At 35.9% G+C, this 20,148-nt stretch overlaps 1 protein-coding gene across 1 annotated transcript in view; it reads left to right on the top strand.

Annotated features, from left to right (window-relative positions):
- Positions 1 to 13,050: 13,050 nt before the first annotated feature.
- Positions 13,051 to 20,148, top strand: part of LOC306887969 (tetraspanin-18B) — a 54,257-nt gene continuing 47,159 nt past the window's right edge. The window contains exon 1 of the mRNA XM_079446040.1: positions 13,051 to 13,477. The gene's annotated coding sequence lies outside the window, so the exon portion shown is untranslated. The remainder of the gene's footprint in view (positions 13,478 to 20,148) is intronic.

Below are 20,148 nucleotides of genomic sequence, written 5' to 3'. Positions count from 1 at the left end.
ATAGGAGAAAATATTTTTTTTTCAGAAGAGCGAGTTAAGCACTGTGTCTTTCCATTTTAAGTAATTGCTATTTTAAGTGGACTTGATAATCTGTAACTGTCATTATTTACATTAGTTACACTGTCATGAGTTCACAGCAGATAGTAGAATATGTGGCTAAAATGGAAATCTGTGTAAAAATGTTTGATGCTGTGAGTTAGAGAACTCTGAGAACACAAGTGGAAAAGATTTTATTAATTTCATATGAAATGTTTCATTATGAATGTAATGGGATTACAATATGAGTGAAATATTGGTACATAAACAATCAGTGGTTTCCACAAAAAACATGCTTTTAATTGATCCATTAAATCAAAAGAGACAGTATAAACATTTATAATGTTGCAAAATATTTCTGTTTCAAATAAATGCTGTTCTTTTGAACATCCTGAAAAAAATCAATCATGTTTTCCAAAATAAATAAATAAATTAAGCAACACAACTGTTTTAAACTACTGCTTGAGCAGCAAATAATCATATAAAAAATTATTTCTGAAGGATCATGTGACACTGAAGACTGAAGTAATGACCATCACAGAAAAGAGTTACATGCTAAAATGTACTAAAATAGATGATATTTTAAATTGTAATAATATTTCATGCATTCATTACATTTGGTTTCTCTCCCCTTTATTTTATGGTATGGTATCAGCACTCAAGCTACATGAACAAGTATATATCAAACCTTATGATCATATACTCCAGCATGATTTGAGATGAACCAAAGAGCTTCTCAAGCTTCACTGGAAGAAGAACATCTAAACGTCTGCACAAATGAACCAAACACGTCACATGGCTCTCATTATTTTCTGCTATTGTTCCCTGTTGCTCCCTACCTGGTGTCATTTGTACGTCAGAGCTAAGATTAGTTTGTGTTTTAAGCCTTGTGTGTTGTCACATAATCACCAAGAGAGTGGGAAATGTGCCTCAATTATTAAGCGGGGCCCTGTGGCAGTATAGCGACCGCTAGTGCTAGCAGTAATTAAGTTGGCTTGAGAAAGCCAACCTTCTGATCTGCTATTTAAGCTTCTTATTATTATTCTTATGAGACTAAAATTTCTGAACGCATCTCCTCCTAGAGCTAGACTCAATCAAGCTTCCCTTCTATGTATTATTTCTAACCCATCCAAACTCTATCTATCTATCTATCTATCTATCTGTCTATCTGTCTATCTGTCTGTCTGTCTGTCTGTCTGTCTGTCTGTCTGTCTGTATATCTATCTTTATAGCAACACTCTAGCAACCATCCAAACTAACCTGACAACTACCCGAGTACCCTAGCAACCACATAACAACACCTTAGCAACCACTTTGAGTGCCCTAGAAACCGCATAGCAACACCCTAGCAACCACCCCGTGTACCTTAGCAACGGCATAGCAACACCTTAGTTACCACTCCGGGTACCCTAGCAACCGCATAGCAACACCTTAGCAACACCCTATCAACTACATAGCAACACCCTAGCAACCACCACGGATACCCCAGTAACACCCTAGCTACCACCCTGGGTACCTTAGCAACACCCTAGCAACCAGCCCAAGTACCCTAGCAACCGCATAGCAACAGCCTAGCAACTGCCCCGGGTACCTTAGCAACTGCATAGCAACACTCTAGCAACCACCCTTGGTACCCTAGCAACCGCACAGCAACACCTTAGCAACTACTCAGTGTACCCTAGAAACCGCATACCAACACCATAGCAACCTCCTTAGCAACCACCACAGTTAGCCTAGCAACCGTCATAGCAAACACTCTAAGTACCCTAGCAAGTACATATATCTATCTATCATCAGTCTGTCTGTCTGTCTATCAAACTTTAAGCTTTTAAAACTACTTTAAACTTCAATGTTTTTCAGACTGAAAACCATCAAACTTAAAACTTTTTTAAACTTCTTAAACTTAAATTTCTTAAACGTTTTTAACATTTCAAACTTTTTCAAACTTTCTGGTCCGGCTTTCTCAAGCCAACTTAAAGTTTGTCTCGACAAACTTTTTTATCTAGTTAACACTGTGTTTTCTTCGGTGTAAACAGCTTAGAGGAAGGAAGTCTCAACGGGAGCGTCATTGTGAGGTACGAGCTCATTTACAGATGCCCTCTTCACAAATCAGTTGAAATGAGTTCAGTCTTTTAGAGACCTGCGGCCTGCAGTTCTGTACTTCTCTACTGACGGGGTGCTGCCTTCTAAAACAGCATCATTTCAGTTATGTCATTTCATAAGTGACTGTTTTGTATTGCTTTACACAGATAGCAAATCAAACAGAGCTCAGTTGTATGTTGAGCTCAGACTCAACATACAACTGATTTCAATAGAGTTTGATGTTGAGCTAAAAGCATTTGATTTGAGCATTTGAGCATTTGGTCACACTTTATTTTGAGGTCAAATTCTTGTTATTTTAACATCCTTTTATTAAATATTTTTTAAATCTCCATTTGCCAGTTTAACAGCTCTAAATTTTCTCCTATAATGCTTGATGAGGTTAGAGAACACCTGACAAGAGATCAGAGACCATTCCTTCATCCAGAATCACTCCAGATCCTTCAGATTCCCAGCTCCATGACGGTGCTTCTTCTCTTCAGTTCACCTCACTCATTTTCTACAGGGTTCAGGTCAGAGGACTGGAATGGAATAGCAGAAGCTTGGTTTTGTGCTCAGTGACCCATTTTTGTGTTGTTTTTGTGTTTGGATTATTTTGTCCGGTTGGAAGATCCAAACATGGCCCATTATAAGATTTCTAACAGAGTCAGTCACTTATTGATTTTTTATCTGTTGATGTCATGTGTCTAAACAAGATGTCCAGGACCTCCAGCAGAAATATAGCTGTTTTCTTAAAGCCACTTCACTAATTTGTGAAGCTCAATTATATTTTGCTGCACATCAGAAATATATTATTTGTTTTTTCTCATTGTGATGGATGATTAAGGGAATTTAGGCTTTATTTTCCCTCCTATTTATATTTCTGTGAAACAGGAAGCCATGGCTGGATAATTTCATGTTCATAATCCCCCTGGAGTGCTAAAAATTGGGAATATGAATGAGAATATACTTCAGATATATTTTACTTATAAGAATTAAGTGCCAATAATTGTGTTCAACGTGTATTTGAGAAAAAAAAAAAAATTCATAATGATATTTCCCCTCATTTTAAATTCTTATTATCCAATGAAAGGTTAGATATTTGCAATTTTTTAAAATAAAAGATCAAAAGGATTAACAATGCAGATTAATTTTCACAGTCGTCTTTGATCATATTTGCCAAGGGTGCCGATAATTTTGGCCATAACTGTAAGTACTAATAAGCAACCAATATGATAATAATAGGCATGCTAATAAGCAACTAGTTAATCGTGAGAATTAGTCCCTACTAAAATGTTACCAAAATTTTACTATAATAAGCAATATATACAACCCACACATTTTGGGGTAAACTAGTACAATTCATTTACATAACACATTTTTGCAGTATTTTCAGTATTGATTCATAGGTTTTGTTCTTGATTTTAATAAGAAATATTTCTTGAGCACCAGATCAGCATATTAGAACGATTTCTGAAGGATTGTGTGACACTGAAGCATGGAGTAATGATGCTGAAAATTTAACTTTCCCATCACAAGAATAAATTACATTTTAAAAATATATTAAAATAAACAGCAATTCTCTTAAATTGTAATAATTTTTAATAATAATACAATTTTATTATATTTTTTATTAAATAAAAAATATGTTTTTTATATTTGGTGAGTATGAGAAAAAGAACATAAACTTATATATTGACCCCGAACATTTGAATGGTAATGTCATGTAGATATTATATGTATTACATATAATACATATAATATAATATAATGTATATGTGTACATATATTTCTTTTTATAAAAATTACATTATTAAAACATTATTAAATTGTAATATTTTGCAATATTACTATTTTTATTGTATTTTTCATCAAACAAATGCAGCCTTTTTGAGCATGAGTGTTTTTTTTCTTTTCAAAAACATAAAAATTCCTATGACCCCAAACAATTTGAATAGTATAATGTATTTTTATTTTTTATTTTTTATTTTTATTTCTGTTGTTGAATGGTAAAAAAACAAAGACAGCTTGCAAGCATAAGAGTTAAATCACCCACCCACTCATTTCAAAAGTCAATATATCTGTTGTCTTGAAAAAAAAAATATTTGTTAGACACGGGCTCCAAACTATTGATCGTTGTCTTTGCAATTTACCGTAAGCCTGAGTCGTCTATGTAGATAAGCAGGAGTCTAGAGACCTGAAATGTTTGTCTCTGTCTCACTAACACACTCACACATTCATCCCCCACACACAGGAGCTGCCATAATGAATCATATTACAGAAATTTCACAATTTTATTTTGGCTTGGTGCATGACAAATGTTGTTGGGCATTCCCCTAAGAGGCTGTTATTATTATAATAACTCGTATCTGTTTCAGCCTGCCAAAGAGGGGTTGAGCTAAAACTCAGTCCAACAATGCTGGAGCTGTGTCTGAACAGGAAAGAAGAAACATGTCTAAGTACTCGTCTGGCTCAGTAAGGCAAGCATTATCGCAAAAAGAAGAACATGTGTTCATGTACTTTTATGGATCATTTTCATTCTGTCACCATACATTGTCTTTTGCTGATGTTAACTGCTGTTGTGTTGTGTTTTCCAGGTTGCTTATACTAATGTCCACATAGCTGTTCTCTTAAAAATAAAGGTTCTTTATTGGCCTCCATGGTTCCATGAAGAACCTTTAACACCCATGGAACCTTACCATTGAACAGAAGGCTCTTTATAGTGGAACAAGATTATTAAGATGCTCTTCACACTAAGAAAAAATTGTTCTTTTAAGAACCGTTTACTGACAGATTCTTTGGGGAAGCCAAAATGGCATTTCTGTGAAAACCACCTTTTGGGACCTTTAGTTTTTTTTTTTTTTTTACAAATATACAAGTCCAAAAGCACACTGTAAAAATTATTTTTTTGAAGCGGAATTTTTTTATTATTATTATTGAAGATTGTTTTATAACACCCTCATGCCGTTTAGACCTCCGTTCATCTTTGGAACACAAATATAAAAGATATTTGTGATTAAATTCGAGAGCTTTCTGACCCCTCATAGACAGCAAACTACCATGTTCAAGGCCCTAAAATAGTCCATGTGACATCAGTGGTTCAACCGTAATTTTATGAAGCTACAAGAATACTTTTTGTGTGCAAACAAAACAAAAATAACAACTTTGTTCAACAAATCTTCTCTTCCGCATCAGACTTCAACACACATTCATGTCACTACCACAACGCATGCAATTGCGTTCTACTGCTTGCAAACAAGCCTCAGCGCATCCAGGTTCAATGTCAGAACACCAGCTCCTGTTTCAGCAGCATCACACGCATGCTTTGTGGTAGTGTCATGATGAGCGTCAAAGACTGGCAATGAAGAGAAGAAATTGTTGAATAAAGTCATTATTTTTGTCTTCTTTGTGCACAAAAACTATTCTCGTAGTTTTATGCAATTAAGGTTGAACCACTGGTGTCACATGGACTATTTTAATGATGTCCTTATTACCTTTCTGGGTCAGAAAGCTCTTGGATTTCATCAAAAATATCTTAATTTGTGTTCCAAAGATGAAAGAAGGTCTCACAGGTTTGGAACGACATGAGGGTGAGTAATTAATTATTTCAGTGTATGCTTGTTGAACATTTAATGTTAATAGACCATGAGCATTAATACAGCTTTTGTTCTCTGCCATAACAGCTTTTACTCTGGGAAGTTTTTCCAGTAGATATTTAAAAATGCCTCTATAGGGATTTGTTCCCATTCAACCACAAAAGTATTAGTGAGGTCAAAGCACCAATGTTGGCTTTTCAATTGTGAATGCCCAAAGTATTGAGTGGGATTCAGACCCTATAAACCATTATAGTGGCATCCCATGACTCTTTGGTACACATTGTTACTGAAAATGTTAGACTAATGTGACTGTATGGCTGTAGGCTTGGTTTTCTTTATCTCTTAGTAAAAGGTGTAGCTTAAACAGAAAACCCCCTCAGTTGAAATTATGTCTCCACATATTTTTGGCCATATGGCAGTATGTTTTCTCTTCATGCTTGATTGACTGAAGGCTCCGACAGGTAGTTCATTCCAGAGGAGCTCAGGAGTGCAGAGTTGAATAGACTACTAGCAGTAATAAAAAGTAAGATAGCGCTCCTCTGCTGACAGCTGTAGCCAACTGTGTACACATCTACCAGATGTAGCTGTTGGCGATGTTGTTGCTAAGGTAGTGCAGGTAACATCCTCATATTTTGCTCCTAAAATAAAGACATATCCAGGTGTTCTGCTTAAGTGTTTACAGTAAAAGTGATGTGATGGCGCACTCTTTTATATGGAGCTTTATTAAAATGTAAAACAAAACCTTTATTTTATTTTTTTAAAACATTTAATATGCATGATAGATCACCCAAACAGTAATAAAATTAACACATTTAAAGTAATAATACATTAATAAGACATTTATATATATAAAAAATTATAATTATGAATATAAATCATTGTTTATTTAAATTAGAACAATCTAAAGCTGTCAGTTTTATTTAATTTGATTTATTTTGTGTAAAAAAAGTTTTGGGCTTGAATGCAACCAGTTAATTTAGATGTTACCATATGGAATATGTATTTTATTTACTGACAAAACATTTCCTGTCTATATTTTAAAGCCATAGTTTATGTGATAAACAGACACAGAAGACAAAAATGAAAAGAAAAATGTGTTCTTGCTAAAAAGTGACATTAAAATTTTTTTTAATTCCAGGTCAGAAAAGAAAAGTACAGAACATAACTGGTACTTTTTATTTATCTTGAGTAGCCCTAAATGGGTGTAAATCACAGTTAAATAGAACGAATTGGTCCTATTCTCATTACATCTGGCAACACTGAGCAGTAAACCACACATAAAAGTCTGGAAAGTTCATTTAATTGAACTTGAAATCTATGACGAATGGATTAAAAATAGAAATGCAATGCAAGCATGAAGACGAAGCAAGCAAAATGAATTCGCTCTGACAGAAATAATTGATAGTTGCCTTGCAGTGAATCAGGACTTGCCCTTAAGAAGGGGATGTGCCATGCTAGTCGTGCCCTACTTTTCTCCTATCACCATGAAGGCAGCCCCTGTGAACTGAACACTGGAGGTATATGCTTTCTGGCATGCTTGGCCTGTCACAGAGGGTGAAGCACAATGCAGACATCCGAAAAGGGGGGAGTGGTGGTAACATAGTTAAATGAGATGCTTTTCTTATTCAGTTCCCCTTCACATTGTGCCTCACTGTCTTATGCCCATCATGGCTCTGTAACTGTCATCATTGTCTGTTCTCGACCAGGATGATGTGCGTGTCTATCACTTGTCTATCTAAAAGTGCCTTTGTCAGCAACTGACTGCAAAGTGTGAGAATTCGGATGATGAGCTAAAGGCAATTTCCCGAAAGTGCTGAGATGAGGTATCTGCTCACAGAGGTGTACTGTAGCCAATGTAAGAGCTCAAATTGTAGTATGGAGGATTTAAGTGTTTTTCAAGAAGAAGCTTTTCCTGTCTTGTGAGCTGCTAATGTATCCTAAAGTTAACAAATAGATATTTTCAAAAGATATTTTCATAAATGTCTCAATGTCTTTTTGTCAGTACAGTAGTCAGTGGGCTCCAGTATTGTTTTGGACCCCATTTACTTTCATTATGGACAACAACACTGTATTATGTTGTGGGTCAATTTGACCCATTTGGGTTTTTGAGTTGTGGGATATAGTTTACTCTATGATGTTCTTTCTTGAAAGCAAAATCTTCTCATTTAAGGTCATCATGAACATGCCTGCAAAGTGTTGATTATGTTGTTGATTACAGATAAAAAAAAATTCTGCATATTTCTTTGGGAAGGATAGCTGCACAGCTCTAAAAACAAAAACAAAAAAAGAAACACACACACAACCAAAAACATTTTTGATGTGTTTTTGTAGTTTCTCAGCAACAATCTGAGGTTATTTACATTTATGTATTTGACAAATGCTGATCCAAAGGAATTGCACTGGTATAAAAGTGTATATTTATATTAATTCAGTTCACTGGGACTCTTACTGTTTTAATTTAAAGCAAACAAAAGAAGTGTTTTTGCATGCTTCTTCAGTTTAAATGTTAAAATGAAATAAATAAAGTTTACAAAATTGTTAAAACGGTTTACAATATTCAGCATTTATAAAAAAAATAATATTTAAACAAATAGTTGTCAAATAAAATAAAAATGTAATATGTTTTCATGTTTGTTTGTTTTGAAATGTGTGGAAAGTATTAATGTTAAAGGTTTGATGTTTTTTTTCATAGCAGGATTTTTTTTGTAATCATTTTATTTAATATTGAATCCATTTAGGATGAGTTTATTTCATAACTATCATACTTTTTAAATATAATACAAGGATTAAATAAAATAATAAAATAAAACAATTAAATAATACATTTATGAAGGTTTATAAAAGATGAATTAATTAATCTACAACAATTCTAATACCCTATTTACTACAAAAAGGTTCATTTAAAAAATGCAATTCAACACTTATCTCTTCATTCTTCTTGATACCTAAAAGATGCTGTTCTCGCTGTGTTGAAAATCTGTTCATCGTGGTACAAACTGTAAGCAGGCAGTACTTATAAGTCCCAGTATGCTGAAGTGTATTGTCCTATGGGTATTCTGCTGTCTGTTCCCTATGGGACTCTCAGATCCCAGCGCAGTCAATTATGATGTGTCCGCAGGCTCCGGTCTGCATCAAACTGATATGCAGCCTGGTTCATTCAATCCCACTTTGTCTCAAACTGCCATTACTCACCCAAATAGTGGGCTGGTAGACAGTGAGAACAGATAAAAAAATGAATAGCATGAGACGTGTTTGAAGCTTTATTGTCAAATCAATCTTATCCATCAGTGCTAATAAGCTGATGAATCACAGGTTAAAAATGGAAGATGAAGCAACAGCAGGGTAAAGTTAGCCTAGGAAATATAGGTGTACACTATAGAGAATTGTTTCTATTAAAAACACATTTAGAATAGATTTCCTGCCATATGGAGTCAGACATTCCATAGAGAAGGTCAAGTTGCAGGCAACACCAAATGTAGATTTTCTTCTTTTTTTTTTTGGACTGAAAAGAATGAGAAAGTGTATTTTTAAAAATGAGTACTAATTGCATAAATGTAGAGATTTTCTCAAGCCGCTGGTCTGGAGTCAGATTTTCCCTTCTCACTATCAATTAAAGTTTGGATCTGGCATAGAGAAACTTCTCCTAGACCATGCAGTGTTATTGTCTATTTGTATTCATACTGTACACACATAATGCCTGTGACCAAATAATATCCAATATATCATATATAAAGAAAATACATAGTTTATAATTATTATTATTATTATTACTACTACTACTTATAATAATAAAAATATGATTATTTCCAAAACCAGTTTTATCCCTCCTGCTGTTCTGAACACAGTTGCTAAGTAACAGGTAAACATAAGTATTCAGCTCTAAAAGAAGAGTAGTTATTTGTAGGGCTCTTCAAGCAGCAATCATCAACAGTGGGCACATCCATCTCAATCAGATGGGCAAAACTAGCTCTTCTATTAAACAGAGTGTAGGATACAGATATATGAGAGCATTAGTGGTATTCTATAAGAGGCACAATTTAGATTGTCTCATAAAAATCATGTTCAAGCTGCAGAAAATCTGTATGTTTAATGTCTGTTAACTGTTCCTTGTATATTGATCAATTCTCTCTCTCTCTCGCTGCCTTGACAGCTTACAATTTTAGCATACTTTGGTCACCATGCACTCTAAAAACCAATTCTAGTAATATGCTCCCTTACAGATATAGAATGCTGTTTGCAACCCATTTTACTTCCATAATGTGAAGTATTTCCAAGAAAGAAAAAAAAAAGTAGGGTGGGACTTCATTTTATCCATCAGGAATTGATTACAAAAAAGTGTAAGGAGAACTAAACAGAAATATTTATGTAGGCCTATCTATATAGTTTTCACTAAAATGTTATTATGCTCAAAAAATACCAATGAACCTCATGCTTCCTCAAATGCTTTGGAAGCATTCAGGGGGAAAAAAATCCTTGCAACTGCAACCTCTCCAACATTCTTCTTTCTTCAAAGTGCAAGAATTCAAAGAAAAATAAGTGCAAGAGGAACTTGCTTGCTTTTCCTTCCTTTCAGAGGAAGAGTGAATATTTAAATTTTGATTAAAGAACTTGAATTTCTTTTATTTGGAATAACACGGACCAATGAAGAGTTCACAGTAAGTTCAATAGCATGCAGTAGGAAAATAAAAAAGGTTTTAAGTTGTCATACTTTTATACAAATACATGCACATGTACTGTATGTATGACAGCATGACAACTCTCTGAAAAGAAGCCTTAAGAAAATATTCATAAACACATTGCAAACATTTTGTTGTTGTGTAAAAAAATATGTTTTTTGTACTGTAAACCCATTTTTAGGCAGTTTGGGACAACAAAGCATGATGCATGCATGGTGCTTGTCCTTGTACTCTCTGTGATGGCCTCTGACAGAATGAGGCTGCCTGGAGTGAGTAGAGAGTATGGAGTATGGGGGTGTGCTAGGGAGGGGGTCTAGTTTCCTGTCATGTCATGAGCATGTTGGACATTGTTTTTTGTTAGTGTGCAATGTAATGGGGTGTCGACAGATGGGATCTTTTAGCTGTAATAAACAGCTTCAAGTGGTTAAATGCATACAGGTGCTGCTCTTAGTTTGTTCACTTTGACTTCTATTAAAAAAAAGGAGACATTTTTAATTTTGTACTGGTTGGAGCTTTCAGACACTTACAATTAAAATTATTAGTGTAGTCCATATGATTGTGAACAAATCTTTCAGACTGTTTCATAAACTGGATCAACTGATTCACTGAAAGTATTGAACTCAAAGATTCTATTCATTCTTTTCTCATGAACTCTCAAGAATGATTCAAGAACCACTGCATATATCAAGATTTTCAATATATAATGATTTCATTTTCCAGTTTGTTCCTCTCAAAGTCACTATTGAATGTCTTCAGAAGACATATGAGTCATACGGACCACTTCAATTTATGGTGTTTTTTCCCCCTTAATTTTGAAGCTTGACAGTCCTGATTTACTTCACTCTTGAAAATAAAGGTTCTTTATTGGATTCGGTGGATCCATGAAGAACATGTAATCTTTCCATTGCACAAAAGGTTCTTCATAGTGAAAATTCACGCTAAGAAAAAAAAAATCCTTTTAAGAACTATTTGAGTGAAATGTTCTTTGTGGAAACCAAAAGTGGTTCTTCTTTCGCTTCACTGCCAAAACCCCCTTTTGGAGTGTTTCTGAAAAGAGTGACCAGGATATGATATAAAAAAATCACCTTTTGTGTTCCACAGAAGAAAACAAGTGATGCAGGTTCTGAATGCCATGAAGATTCTGTCATCATTTACACATCTTCATGTTGCGATGAATTATACCTTTTTATGAACTGCTGTGTGGAGTGTCTTTTCTTAAGAAAGCACAAACGACCCTAAAGTACCCTTACTTCCCACCCCCACCAGCCATGCTAGACCCCCTCCCTACTCGTGCTGCTTAAATCACGACACCAAGCTAGAGAGCTGACATTTCAATAACATATAGGCGACACATGCACACACACAAAGAGGCATCTCTTCATACTCACAGAGATGAACTGTCACATGTCACATGCCTAATAGTTAAACAACATAGACTTTAAGAGGTGCAATCTCTTTGAAGAAATTGTGTGTGTACCAAATCACTGTCGCAATGATTGACAAGACTTATAGCAGAGGCTGGGGCTAGTTGTCACTGTTTTTTAAGCAAGTTAATATTTCTCATAAAGTCAGTTTATTTAAAAAAAGAGGGTTCCAAAAGGTCGGTTTTGCAGCAGTGTCATTGAAGACCCATTTTGGGTTCCCCAAAGAACCTTTCAAAGCCTGTTCAAACCAAGAATTAATTATAAAGACAAACATAATGATAACTATATTAGCATAGACAGCAATGCACTATATAATTCTGTTTATAAGCATGATGTCGTTTTGTTGTCTGCTTTTTTAAATGCTTCAGCTCTTTAAAGTTTGGAGGATACTTACTGGATGCCAATGTTTTTATTGCTCATCAGCTGAAAAAAAAAATGATAATTCCAACAATAGTTCCTCTGTGTTATTAACATTATGTGATGTGGATATTCCTGTTCTCATATAATTAGAATGTTAATTACAACTTTATTATGTTATCATTAATTATTGCCCTCGGTGTGAACAGGCCTTTAAAGTCGACTTGAAATGGAAATTCACCCCATCTAGAACCAAGTCTTGCCCTACCTTTTTTTTTTTTTTTTGACTCCATTACCCTCAGATGTTCATCACAATACAGAAGAAAAAAAATCTGGTGCTACTTCTGTTACATTGCAATTTCCATGAGAAAGAACCTTTTGTGGAATGAAACCTTTATTTTCAGGTGCACAGGGGAAAAATTAATTCAGGTTATTTAACACCCATTCACCTTTTGTGACAACTATAGTGGGTCAAGTTGTCACAGTGGAACATGCCAGGAAACAAGCAAATTTTAAACCGTACAACAATTACCAAATTAAATTCATTAAATAGAAACAATTCTAACATTTAAAACAACTTCCCCAATAACAATGTACATCCAGGCATCAAAATGTATACTTTATACTTTATACTTATGACTCCCTTGTGAGCCTTCCCTTAATGCATTTGTGGTGTAGAGGGTTATATGACTGAGGTTGTGGTCTAGATGTGAATTGCAGTGGGGTATCATGTAGGCTATGCCACAGGGAATGTCAGTGTCACGACCTTTGTGGGCATGTAGACAAAGGGATCGTGATACTTTTCTTATCCGACTCGCCATCTGTGGTGGTGTTGAGGGGGGCCATGGAAGTGAAAACAATTTGACCATTAAATCTCCGCCCACGAGTTGAAAGAGAAGCGCTAAATTGGTGTTCATGAAGGAGTCAGAGAGAATGACTCCACCACCACCACTAATATATAATTTCTAATAGCATATCCATTGATTAACAGCAGCAGAACGCGAATAGAGTGAAAGAAGTAAACTGGGTGTTGAAGTTGTAGCAGAGAGTGTCCCTCCCTCCAGGCTGAGCTGTAGAAAGCGACTGGTCTGCGCTACCAGCGAGATTAGGGCAGCAGTTTGGGGGTCTCTGGAATTTATTAGCTGACGCTTGAAGCTCGGTGTTTTTTCTGGATTCGGAGCAGATCTACAGGTCCGCCAGTTTTTCAGTCGGCATTCATTCACGCAGACCTACAACCATCACATTTTACCTCGTTTCATCTCTGGAGCTCAGGACAGCGAAGACGGACGCGTGTTGTTTGGATTTTGAGGTGAGATTCTCGCTAAACTGAACTCTGCTGGGGTTTACGTGAATGCAAACTTGTGATAGCTGGTCAATGAGATACGAAGCTCTCTTTATCTATTCAATGAATACAAATCAGCTAGAAAAAACAGCTTGTTTCATTTCGAAACTCTGCCATGGTTTGGCTATCTCTTAAGCAGGGTAGAACTAAACAGATAAACACTAAAATATGTGTATTGCTTTGACAGTAGCGACACATTACAGTGATGGTGCGAGGGTTCACTCGCTTTTTACGCGTAAATTTAAGTTTACTGTAGCCTAACAACTGTTTTGAGAATCTTGAAGGCAGAAAACACTCGGGATTAAAAACGTCTTTGATGTATTCAGATAACATTGCGCTTCTCTCACTCCCAAACAAACCTTTTCCTTATACACTCGCTCGTATTTCACCGATGACGGCGCGTCACCATCCGGCGGTTTCTGTTAAATCTAATTAGTTGAGTGAAGCTCGGGGAAAAAAGTCTGGGTGGGATGAGGAGACATCAAGCTGGCGGTTTTCCCACGGGGTGTGACAGCAGGCAGCGAGTGTTGTCCAGGAGGTCCCGTCATAACTGTAGTTTATCCCCCCAGACGCACAGGTCAGCAGATGGAGGAGGCAGCCCTGCCGACGGGCGTGAGTTCAGTGCCAGCTTAAATCAATCAAACCGTGCATCTTATCAGACCGCCGGTCATCAGTGTGTGAAAGAGATAAAAATCTATCTATCTATCTATCTATCTATCTATCTATCTATCTATCTATCTATCTATCTATCTATCTATCTATCTATCTATCTATCTATCTATCTATCTATCTATCTATCTAACATATATATATAATCATTTAACCCCTTGACAGTCCCTTTAACAAAGAGTGAAATTCTCCAGGCTTTGGAACTATGGTGCACCAATGGACATGAATTATGGGGTTTTTCCTGAAAACTAAAGAGTTGTCTTTGGCCATATTCCAGAAGCAACAAAAACAGTGCCGGGTTGGGTTAATGTATCCTGTTCAATATTTCTGAAATCTTCTAATCTTTGCATGCACTTAATGTTAATTGTTAGAATACTATGCCATCAGAAGATTGTTTTTCCAGCCTACATGATCTTCACAGCCTGTCAAACTACATCAAATATGGTGGTATAGTGTAACTAGATCTGCCATGCAATCAAATCTTAATCAGGTGTTAATGAGAAGAACTTGCAAACCTTTCAATTATGTTTAATTTGTGAATTTTTGATTTGTGAATTCTCTCTTTGAGACAGAGGGTATTATTTCAAACACAGCCCTGCCATATATTCTCAAGTGGTTATTTGCAAGTACACAGGCCTTAAATCTTACATTCCAACTGTCTAACTTCATGCGTGCTGTAACTCTATATCCATTAGAGGGTTTTGGTGAATTTGTCCACCTATTTCTGGACCTTATTTTTGTAGTCTGACATAAAGGTTTGCTGCACTTGTTCCACAAAGCAAACTCCGACCAGTTTTCAATTAGTCAGGCACTTGTGCGTGAAGATATTGGCTCTGAGGGATCCATTAATGCCGGCCTCTGGTGGCTTTGTAGTTTAGCTAAATGCTGATGTCAGAAGCACTCAAAGACTTCACTCACACAGCCCAACACAGGCTCAGAGGTAAGACTAGAGCCTTAACCTTTACATTCCACTGAGCTATTGCAAGGTATTTGAGAAGAACCAACACACTCTCATGGCAGTTTGTAACCATATAATATTTTGGTGCATTGGGCTAGTTCATATAAATCTCATTTGTACATTTTCATACAATTTGCTTACAGAACGGTTATGTTTGAGGGTGGGGTTATGGTGGACCTTCATGCTTACATTTTATATAAAAATTGTAGGCCTACCTTTTTTGTACAATTCACATTGTACAAATAAATATGAAATTGTCGACTCATAAAACAGTTAAGTTTTCCTGTGAAATTGGTTTGGAAAAACCCTTAAAATGTGGACATCAGAGGCTTAGAAATTATAGTGTTTGGTCTAATCTACAAACTTTGCCCTATGGAAAAAACCAGATCATTGTGACACCTCATTTGTCCACTTTTTAAATACTCTGTTACATTTTTGTGGTTTATCGATAAAGAAATTAATAATGACAATTATTTATTTTTGGATCAATAATTTATTTTTAGATTAATGGTCGCTATTGTTTGTATTGGTTAATAATTATGCAATGAAGATTCTGTTTACAGACATGAAAATGAACCATTTGATTATTTAGAGGTGTATCTGTCAGGGTTTCTATGAGAGAGGACTCAAATGCAGGATAAGAGTTGACAGTTTATTAACGAAACAACAGACAGGACAAGAGATGGTGAGGAGTGAAGGCAGCAAAGCTGGAGGCCGGAGGTTATCAGCGGTGGCCAGACACTCCACACTAGTGATGTCACAGGCTCAGCACAGACCTAGCAGCGTGGCAGACCCAGGGAGGGGGCCTGCTGGACAGGACAGAACAGGACAAGACGATACTAAACAGGGGATTGACGAGAGACTGAATCTACAAACAACTAGGTAGGGAATAAGCAGTATCACAGGACTAGTAAGAGAGCAAGCAAATACTGACGTAGCACAACGAACTGGCAAAACAAGAGGGAACGGGAGAACAATATAAAAGGACAGGAGAACATGAGGAACAGGTGACAACACTCAGACAAACAAGATCAGAGACATGAGGGACCGGTGACAGCACTTAGACAAACGAGTAGTCAACTCGTTCAACTACTCAGTATCAACCTAACTTAGTTAACTGATGCGTTATGGAAGAGGGAGTCTGTGTTGTTCTGCTTGAGCAGACTCGGAATCGTTCAGTCACTAAAGCACTGAGCTACTGGAAATGAATCTTTGGTTCTTCGTGGCGGGAAGTCCCTGTTGAGAGCAAGAGGCCCGTCTCCAGGCTGTAATATTAATATCAGTTGACATGGCGGCAAATGAACTGGTCGTCAGGGCTGGTTTGATCTCCACTGCAGTTCCCAGATCTCTAATCGGCGCAGGTGATTCATTCCACTCTGAGCTCTTATCCAGCCTCCAGTGAAATGCCCTTATTGACAGCAGAGCGAAGGCCCTGGGAGAAAAGGAGGTCAAGTCATCACTTTCTTCCAAGTTTCAGGCATCAGAGCTACACGAGCTGGCAGTTTGTAGTCTGCAGAGGATCTGGAATGAGATAGAGTATCTATTGCCTTGAAAAGAAAATTGCTTTTCCCCCCATTTGCTGGAGGACTCTCATCTAATGCGTGTGACATGGGGTGCTTCACCCGGTAATGGGTTTTGGGGCCTCTTTGCCTCTGAGACATATGAAATTTGCAAAGCAGCTGCGTAGATTAATTACCATGAAGAATATGTGTTCTTTGGTCATAGATTCTTCAAAAATTAAGAGGCTTGTCAAGTATGACCTGGCGCGGTAGAACTTCAATTGTGAATGCATAGATCTTTTTTAAGCCAGATACCTTTGTCCTAGAAGGCTTTGAGAAACTTTGGAGGATGCAGCTGAGGGCTCCAAAGTTCATTCAAGACAGGGATGTCCACTGACCCTGGTAAATAACAGGACTTCTTTATCAAGAGGCAACAGACTGCTTGTTTGTGTTAGGCATAATGCTTATCTATTATTCAGGCAATTTCCTTCAATAATAGTGTGCCAGGGATATAATGAAGTGAAAGTATGCATATAACAAGCTGGGTTCTACAGATAGCTGAGGGTCTTATTTAATCTTTACCCACAATGAAATGTAGATTTTAGATGTATTGCGAACTTGATTTTTCCACACTCCAGTTTGAAGTGTAGGCTTTATATGGAAGGAACCTTGTTGGGGTGTCCATTCAAAATGTTATTTCCCTAAATATCTGCATTTTAGTTACAGATAGAAATCTTGCCACAGGTACAGTGATTAAGCAGGAGGAGAATAATAGAGAAGTTTGGAGTCAAGGTCTCCTTAAGGTTCTTATTAAATTCAGTGATTTAGGTGACTTACTTTCATTTGAAGAGTCTATTTAATGAATAGCTGAAGCAGTAGACATTGGTAGTGGGCTTGATTTTTTTTATTTGAGAGGAATACATTGACTTTTTTTCAGCTGGCAAAGAATAACTTGCACAATTGCTTGCTGTTAAAGCCTGCTGGAAATTCAGTAAAAAGCTGGTTAATTAAAAAAATGGGATTATGGGATGCCATTTTGGTGCCTAGGTCTATATATTGTACAGATTATATATAGAATATACTGTATATCACAATTGGTACAGAGAACCTCAAATTTTAATATTTGGTACTGACTGAGACAATGCCTTCCCATGGCTAACTAAATAAGTATTACATGATAATTAATGGTTAAACAATTATAGAAATGTTATTAATTTTAAAGTTTTAAAATGTAGTCTTTTTAAACATTATGTAATCCTTCGAAAAGAGCTGGCAGCAGAAATCACACAACATTAAGTAAATGAGTAAACTGCGTTATAAATAAATAAATATGATTGAAAACTGACTTCAGTATAATCAAAATGTTAATGCCACAATTGCAAATTTCATAAGGATTCGTTTGTAAGTCTTTAAAGTTGTTCATACATAAATAATTTTGTTTTAGATGTTAAAACGTCAGTATCGTACATTTAGATGCTGTAAGTTTTAGTGTTTATGCAAACGTTAGTAAAGGAAGTTGTACATGTATAAAAGAAGATGGTAATTCAAACTTATAAAAAACATTTAAATGTAAAATGTAATATAATTTTTCACTGTATATGGTAGGGGAACTTACAGGTAACAACTTAACAGTTTTTGCGGTGAAAATAACACTGCATTTTGCTGACAATTAAAAATAAGAAACATTTCTTAAAACCACGGGCTGTTTATGAGAGCGGCACACACAGTTGTGTTTCCTCAGCTATTGAGTAAAAGAGCTCTGTTGATCTGAGTTGCTCTCTTTATGACATTTGTACGGCCTGAACACAGACAGCTGTTTCTCTCTGCATAGGGTCACGTTATAATAAAAGCCTGTTTCTCCCTTTGACACAGTTAAACTCCTCACTACTCCTGACTCAGGCATATTTGTGTGCTTCTGATCTTTCTCTTTTTTTTCTTTCTCATTCCAGTAGAAGTTTATTCCCCAGGTTTTTTTCCTGTACTCCCCACCTCTGTTTCCCTCCTACTCTGGGTTTTTGGTTTTGGTAACAGTTCTGCGGTCGCTCCTGTGTATTGAAGTGCACATAGCAAACTCAAAAGCCATTACTACAGACAGACATTCCTTTGTGGGAAGCGTTTGGTAGGTTTTAGATGCTTTCTGTGTTCAGTGGTGTTAAGATGTTCACTACTGTTCTTTGCTCTTTTGAGATGATCAAGAAACAAGTTGTTCTGTGTTTGAATACCACCCATACATACAAGGACATTAGCATGCAGTCACACAAACACACAAACACACTCACAGCATTGAGTGAATTGAGCACAGCTGGCTTAGGTCCATTAGCTTTGTGTGTTTAAGGTATTTGCTCTCTGATACAATATTAATTAAAAAGGCTGTTCTGTTTAGGATCACGTCTTGAATTCTGGACATTGTACTGATGACCTGTAATTTATATAGCTGAAGCTGAATGATGCATATGGGTACACTGTAAAAAAAAAATGTTTCAAAAAGTTGTTTCGACTTAAAATAATTTGTTACCCCGCTGACTTAAAATTTTTAGTTTAGTCAACTTGAAATTTTAAGATACTCAATGTTAATTTAAAGGACAACTGGAATATTTTAGTTGACTAAACTAAAAATTTTAAGTCAGCAGGGTAACTAAGTATTTTAAGATGAAACAATAATTTTGTTCCCCAAATTCGGCATTCAAGGAGCGCAGATATTTGCCCCAAACACAATGAAATATTTTACTTTTGTGAAACTTTGCTTGTTTTAACTCCGGTTGAGTCTGCGTGCTGCTTGATGACACACAATATTTCATAAATAGGCTTCTTATCACTGTAAAAAGTGACAAGTTGACTTAACTTGAAATAATTTATGAAACCCATTGCCTTAAAATTATTAAGTAATTAATAATAAAAAAAGTATGTTAAGTGAATTGTCAATTGTCACTTAACCTTTTTCTTTTCAATCATTATTTACTTAATAATTTTAAGGCAACAGGTTTCCTCAATTTTTTTAAGTTAATAAGACAACATCACTTTTTACAGTGTAGTGTTTCCCTGAAGTGTGAATATATTTGGAAATGTTGAATTAATAGCAGAACTCGCATGATACTTTGGGCTAAGCACTAAAAATCCAGCATTTTTTTCTCAATGTGCTGAGATAAGCTGTCCTTACAATGCAAACATGATGAAAATTACAGTATGAACCATTTGGACATAAATGGGTTATGTGTTGTTTTCCCCTAGATTTTATCACCATTATGCACTTTTATGCATTATGCATTAGTGCATCATATTAATATGCTTCTGCAGAGCTGAGATGTTTCTGCATTAGAATTTATTCATCTTTTTATTTATTTTGTATGTAATTTCACAACACATTAGGCTGGTGTAAAAAAACAGTTAACAATACAAGCTAAATAAAAATCGAGTAATACAGACCCACAATGTGAAATGCTAAGCACATTTTCTACACATACATATTATGAATCAAATGTTTGGACACACCAAGTCATTCTTTCTTATGACTA

The sequence above is a fragment of the Barbus barbus genome, assembly GCF_936440315.1.
Source record: "Barbus barbus genome assembly, chromosome: 22".
Lineage (NCBI taxonomy): Eukaryota > Metazoa > Chordata > Actinopteri > Cypriniformes > Cyprinidae > Barbus > Barbus barbus.
This window is presented reverse-complemented; position numbering and strand designations above follow the sequence as displayed.